The sequence below is a fragment of the Odontomachus brunneus genome, unplaced genomic scaffold (genome assembly GCF_010583005.1).
Source record: "Odontomachus brunneus isolate Ranch 3 - 2012 unplaced genomic scaffold, Obru_v1 Obru_scaffold_016, whole genome shotgun sequence".
Lineage (NCBI taxonomy): Eukaryota > Metazoa > Arthropoda > Insecta > Hymenoptera > Formicidae > Odontomachus > Odontomachus brunneus.
Genome location: NW_022639466.1, coordinates 2,866,356 through 2,873,998, shown reverse-complemented (window position 1 = coordinate 2,873,998; position 7,643 = coordinate 2,866,356). Strand labels below are relative to the sequence as shown.

The 7,643-nt window shown below is 43.1% G+C and overlaps 1 protein-coding gene across 5 annotated transcripts in view; it reads left to right on the top strand.

Annotated features, from left to right (window-relative positions):
* Positions 1 to 7,643, top strand: part of LOC116841558 — a 372,377-nt gene that overhangs the window by 45,256 nt on the left and 319,478 nt on the right. The window lies entirely within an intron of this gene.

The window sequence follows — 7,643 nt, the reverse complement described above, 5'->3', positions numbered from 1 at the left end:
CCCCCCCTATGTTGCTTTCACCATAAGATTATACGTACAAAATTGCGATATTTGGCATTAAATTACAAGTGCGGACAACTCGTTCCGACTACGAATGTGCTCCGCCGTCGTGTATATTGCGCGAAATTTTTGTCTAATTCTAAGCCTTCTGCCTCAAGTGAATAAACTCCTTAGAAGTGCTCGGTTTTAAAGGAACGTTTAATTACAACGGCTGTGTGAGCCGGTCTACTCCTCAAGTTCGTATATTATTGCACCTCTTGAAAGGAGCAAAGAGAAAATTTCACACGAGAGCTGGAAGCTCTCGGCGCGATAAGGATTAAATGTAACAACGTGTCGCTCGTGTGAAAACAAGCTCTTCCCCCGCGCGCATTTTCCCTCTCCCCGGCCGTCTTAATTTAACAATAACGGAACGCATAATGCAGCGGCATCGGAACAACAAGCTCGTTTACTTTCCGCAATAATTTTTTCGCCCATGTCACGCTCACGTCGGCTTCCCGACCGCGTTCGCGCGAAACCAACCCTCCGTCGTTTCCGTCGCCGCCGCCGCCGCCGTCCTCCTGTGCTTAAACGGGGTTAAATTGAAGGGTGCCTCAGTGAAACAGCGCTAATACCGCATTCCACCCTCGAAAAAGAAGCACTCAGACCGTACCAGCTCGTGCCACCTTTCACCCCTTCCGCCACCTTTTCGTCTCGCTAACCCTATCTCTAATATGCAGTAAAGAGACTCACGCTCGAACTTTGGGGCAGTAATTAATCCTGGAAATTACTCATCTTCGGTGTTGCGTGCGCGCGCGGAGCGAGGTTTTTCCGCCGTCGCCGTCGAGAATTTCGCTATCGGTAGAAGCCTTCTAACCGACCGTGACACGGCGGCAGGGGGAGGGGAGGAACACGGGGGGAGACTGTGCCGCGTGAGTGTATTTATTGTCATTAGTTAATATTTGGATACTTATTAGTTGGGTTAATATATACGCGATGATTAATATATTTACCGGTCAGTCATCACGCCGATTGCTAATGAAATTATTACTAGGCACGTGTAATTAATTGACAAACGTATTTAGCAAATCGGGATGAATTAATTAACAGATTATTTTGTATATAAGGATAATTATATAAAGAGTGTTTGTATATAAGGATAATTGTATAAAGAGTGTCTCTCTCTCTCTCTCTCTCTCTCTCTCTTTCTTTCTGTGCGCGACGAGAGGGCGGAAGTCGGGGGTTGTGGGGGAGGGGATGGAGGAGCGCGCGATGGAAATAACAGTGCATTTCGATCACATGAGAGATACGCGCGGCGCGATTCCTTCAGAAAGCGTAATGCGGCCCTCACATTGCGTTTTCCCGCGCCGTTCTTCTGTGTGCGTGCATGCGTGTGTTTTTTTTCTCCGCCTGTTTGCCCTCGCACAAACGTGTAACGCGGACGCAATTTGCACGGGGTTTACCTGTGCTGATTGATTCTCCGCCCCTGTATTAGTAATTTGGTCAAACTTGGTCGCGGACCGACCGGCGGGCGCGACGTGTTTGTCAGAAGAATTATTGATCCGCGGCGGAAAGAGCGCCTAATTTTAACGGGCGGCGACTTGAGCGGCGCCGAAGAGAGATAGCCAGGAAGCCGATAATCAATATCTCATCAAATTAAGCGATAATTTGCGTATACGCGCAAAATTCCCGTAAGTTCATTGTCGGCGTGATTGATCCGCGATTTATTAAATAAACACGTCTCACCTCCTCCTGTAGCTTCTTCTCCGCTTCCGCGCACCTCTCCTCCTCTTCATCTCTCCTGCCCACGCATGAGCTATCACTGCTCTGATATATCGCAGGCATATTGATCACATGTTAGCGCGATTACAATGAAAATTCGCAGAGAGGCGGCGCCACACACTGGCAGAAACTTTAATCATCCGTTGCGATATCGATTTAGGTCTAGCAGAAAATTTCATGATCGTGCATTGCACATGCACAGGAATGCACGTACGCCTAGCCATGCCTTAACTATGTATGTCTTAATCTAGAGTTACTAAAAATTTTCGATCCGATGCATTCGTTTCTAGATGGCCATTTCGTGACTGTTGATTATTCGAAGAAACGACGAGTCCTATTAATTAGTCCTAGTAATCTACGTTTGACATTTAACACAATATTACTTACAGATTAAACAATAAATAATCCAATCATACGTAGAAGCATGTTTATTATATTTCTCAAGCAGCTTTTTGTCTAAAAAACTGAAGCCTTTATTCTACACACTCTCTTTCACCGATAAAAGAGTGTTTCTAAATGTGGCTAAGTCTTTCGATTGGCTTTCAGTTACATTTAGAGGCACTTTTGTCGATAAAAGGGAGTTTTCAGAATAGGAGCCACGATAAATTTTGTTAGAAACACAGCAAATTTGTTAGTGGCACATTTTACGCAGTTTCTAAAATATAACTAGCTCACATAGATTAAATGACAGGATAATACATTTTTTGCACAATGTCGATCTGCTCTCCTCCATCACGAAATTCTACAGCAAGATTCTCCCCTTGTGCGTTCTAGCTTCAAGATACGTTATCTCCGCGGAGATTCCCGCCGCTCCCCTTGCGTCTCTCATCATGCAATTGCCAAACGTATAATTATAATGCAATTTTCATTCTACACTGCGTTTCAAATATGTTCATACGGCCGTGTTACGATAGCACATGTAAATATTACAATATAATTATAACGGTATCACAATATAACCAAAATGCAATCACGATATGATCAAATTATAATGTAATTGCAAAACAATCGTAATTACTAGCGGGATCAATTCGATACATATCATTGATTCTAATGCGATTCAATTGTTAAATTCCGCTGTATTCACAGCGGAACCGAATACGTATTGAGGTACACGCGGATGCTTAGTATCAAAATTTAACGTCGATATATGCCCGAAATGATTATTGCGCATACTACATTACCGTGTGGAAGTACTGAATGCGCCTCGATATTACCATTGCCAACTACACCACTTTTCGGATAGAACGTTATATCGCAAATCGGTTCTCGGTTGGCAACGATGAGATCTCAAGGTACTCTCGTGCCATCATCGCATGCCAATCGGCGAATTTCCGAAGAGCGCGATCATTATCACACGCGGCTCGTGCGATGAATAACCGTCGACAAAAACGTGGCACGTGTGTGATCTTTCTAATGCCGCCGTTACGACTTGGGCTACAAGTCAGATGGTCTCGGGCAGCGAGCAGTCTGCAATGCATTCGTCACTTGTTACCGTTAGAAAAATCAATAAGCTGCAAAGGTCAAAAGTCGGCCGTGAGGTTTGGCAGCTGTCAGCTTGTAATAACGCGAGCTCATATGGGTCGATATAATTTCGCCGCAACGCACGATCGTAGACGTTGCGAGTCTACAAGACACTCGTTCGTTTATCCGTTCGAAAAATTAGTGATGATTCGAAATAATCGGGACCCAGATATTTTCTAAATTTGGGGTATAATTTTACTGGAAAAGTGAAAATTTTACTGAAAATTAAAATTTTCTAGCGAGTTACAAAATTAAGCAAACAAGATTTTTAAACATGAAAGCTGGTTTTCCACTCTGCTTGTTTGATTCTGAAATCTGTTAAAAAACAGTAGAAATAATCGATTTAGCCAATTTATCTTGGTAGCCAAATAGATTCGGTCTCCCCTACAGTGAATAGAGAGTCATTTGAATTCGAATGATTTTTCAGTTGTATTCAAAATGAATTCTTCGATCTGAGTCGTCGTGCGAACATTTTCACTTGAAATTGAAGAGTGGTGTATATCTCGCCGTCCGAGGTACATATTCATTCTAATCGATTGAAACATTCAGATCGATTGAACCATATGGAGTCAGAATCCACTCTAAATTGAACGAAATATCCGTTTTAGGTAGTTGTACTTTTATATCTCGCTTTGAGCGAAAATATCTACTCTTTCCGCTCTTTCGTTTTGAATGACACTCCACTTTAAGATATTTAGAGGGTAATTCCCGAAATATCTGAACCAGATAATATCCAAGCATTAACACGGGAAAAATATCATGCATTTTCCTTTCAAAATCTTTTCAACTTTGTTAAAAACAGTAAAATTTTTAATAGCTCATTTCACGTTAAATATAAATAACGAAAGGATGATAAATTACTAAAGAATGTCGATTCATTCCTCGTTGAAAAAATTCTATATTTATTATAAAATTTTAAAGAGAATATTATAGTTTTTTTCTATACGCAAAAAAAATTTCAGTTGGTGCAACCAAATAAGAATCAACTGAAAATTAGGTGATCAGAAGCGATATCTCTGTTATGAACTAATATTTCTGTTGTCGCAACCAAAAATACTCGTCTGAACATTCAACGATATTAGAACTCGGTTGAGGCAACAATTGACTATACAGAAGCCTCATAAAGGAATTTTTCTGTTCCTACAGCCGAGTTTTCGTTTGATCCCTGAGCAACCGAAAATTCAGTTGCACCAACAGAATTGTTTTTTCCGTATAGTAGTGCAGATATTGACTGCCAGTAAGGTCTGTTTTGCTGAGGGACATAGTAAGTTTTGCAAGAAACATAGAACATTTTTTAATAGCGTGTTTCAGTTCGCAAAATACGAATAGCACGTGTGAAATGATACATGGAATAAAAATTTGGTTGAATTAATGTCTGGTGAAATATACGAGCGAATCTGAATTCCAGTTGAAGTTACCAGAATTCTGGTTCGTTCATATTTCACCAGACATTTAGTTAATCCAACCGAATCTTTTTTCCACGTGGAATGATAAATTATTGCCGAATGTCGCGATCTATTTCTCGTTCACGAAATTCTACAGCAATTTTCACCACGTGACATTTCCTCCGCGTAGGGATTGGCAGCATTAAATTCTTTTAAAGTTCATCGAAAGAAAAAGGGAATGTTTGTCAAACGGAAGAGCGAATCTTGTAATAAAAAATTATTCTTGCATTTGGAATTAGAATATTTGACACATACACGATTTGGTTGGCATTTTTGTATCAAATACGTATATTACCGAGAAAAAACGCACATAGTGGCAGTTAAATTTTTTCGTCGAAATTATCAAATATTTGGTCGACCCCATTTTAATGAAATTTTGCTCCGAAATTTTGTCTCGACGTCCCTTTTCCAGCGCAGAACTCGACTCGATATCACGATAACGCGCGTAAACCGCGCCGTCGCCGAAGACCAAGCCAACAACGTCGCCGCCAGGGCCTACTATCTGATTTTGTTTATTGCTCCGACCATGAAATTGGAACGTCCAGCCGCCGACAGGAAGTGCAACACAACGGCGGTGGAAGAAACGCGTACCTAGGCCGAGATTAATAGCCGCGCGGCACGTTAGCATCGCATCGGGATAATTAACATACCGTATTTACATAGACATTAGACAAACAGTTGATTAGAAAGATATAGGCGGCCGGCGCGCCGCCAACGCCGACGCCGTTGGCGTGCTGTTGTAAATACAGCTGGTATTCCAGCAGATAGTCCCCGTGATTCATGGGGGACAGCCGCCACGCGGCCGATCCATAGATCCACCCACCCGATACCGAGACGCGCTCCTCATCCACCCTCGGCGGCAACCTCAACCCTCCGGCCGCCATCGGCTGATGGCGCACGCGAACAGTCCATACGTTTCACCTGGATAAGGCGCGTCCGTAATCTATGGATTACCCCGAAGAAGTTAATGAAGGCGCACACACCCCCCATGGGAGCTTCGGGGCGAGTTTGTTTCTAAAGAAAGCCGTAATTCTGCCGGAAATTCGGCCGAATTACCGACCAGGGATTATGAGTCGAGGCAGGGCGCGGCAGTATCCAGGCGGGACAAAAAAATCACGATGACGTTGAAACGATGTCAGAATGACGGAGGAATGACTGAGGCAACTCATTTCTCAATCACGATTCGATCATTTTCGACGTCGTCGCGATTTTCTGCTTTATTTGGGATACATTTTGAAACACAAACACACGCGGGCAAGTTTGAACGATTTAACAAAGCTTCCGAATTGAAAACTGAAAAAGGAGGATAGATCGTGGGTAAATAAATAATTATTTTGTAAGTTCTTGCAAGAATCGCTGTGGTCGTTGAAATAATTGATCTGCCGCGAGTTTCATGGCGTTGGAGACTCGAGCGAAATCTCTCTGCAAATTTTAAAGCGAATCTCTCCTTAGATTTTGACATGAGTCGTGGCACGACTTTTCGGCTTTCGTTGTGTGTATACACGGAGGAAATATTGCAGCGAAAAACCCGCGACAAAACTTTTGTAACCGCGCGGACCATACAGAATCGTGACCGAAATTACTGTACGTTTGTTGAAAAATGTTAGGCACATTTAACTTTTCATTACGCAATGATAGCGATTACTTGAATGTTTTCTGGATCGTGCATTCGGTGAATTTTCAGACTTAATCTCTTTAGTAATTTATTACAGTTATTGTACAACTTCAGCTTTATTATATACAGGAAGTTATTATTATACAGGAAGCATTGTAAAAGGAAATATAATTTCAACGTATCTCAATATAATTTCAACGTAATTCTCATTACAATACTTTCTCCGTGTATTACGTTGATGCAAAAGATTTCTTCCGTTAAATTGTCGCAGTAAGTTCGGGAAGTAAACGGGAGGATGCCTGAGAGAATACTAAGTCAACGTTGTGTATCCGTTTCGTTTTCAAAGGTTATCAATCCTCACTCCTTTCCTGACGACTTCGTCTTCCATTTGATTAGGCAAACACGACGAGCCATTGGCGCGCCGATCTGATATTGTTATAATTTGAAGAGCCGGGTCGTTCCGAACTGCAGCTTCGTTTGACGCGTTAAACAATAACCCGAGAAAGAAATGATAAATCTACATAACGGTCTTTCCGCTCTGCTGAGGTATAAACAAAGGATACAATATTACCTTCCGGCACTCTCCCAACAAGTGGACTCAGGAGCGAGCAACGGCTGAATTATTTATACACCGTAGTGTACACACCCATACACGCACACACACATGCCTACGCACACACGTGTACGCGCATCGATACGGACAAAGTGCGGCGTCGTGGCGGCGCATTACGCCGTTATATACGCGCGGCGATTACTCGACGTAAGATACAAATCCGATACTCCATCATCGCGCGCGGCGAGAACGCGTGCTTGTTCATGGAGCCATAAAGGAGCGTCGCGATAACGTAAATGATGAAAACCGAGATGTACGTGCCATCCGCGACGAACGCCGGTTTTACAACTCCCTCTCCCTCCCGCCGTCGCGGCGCATAGAGACACACACACACACACACACACACACACACGCACGCGCGCGCGAGTGCGCGCAAGTGCAGTTTTGCATTTTATCAGACTCCGCTCGTTTTAATGCAATCACCGAATTCGGACCTTCATTCGATCGCTGGAATCATTCACGTGCATCCGGAGGGAGGAGGAAGCGGAAGAGATCTCGCGAGATCGACCAGACGGTCTCGTTATTTCGCGATCTCGTTAAACCAAATGAGATTCTTAACGACATTATCGCGTTTTACACTAATCGCACGGCGCATCGCAGTTGTCTGCCGGTCGCCGAATAAATAAATGAAATTCGCTGCGTTTGTTATTCCGTGCGGGAGAGAGACAGAGAAGAGAAGAGAGAGAGA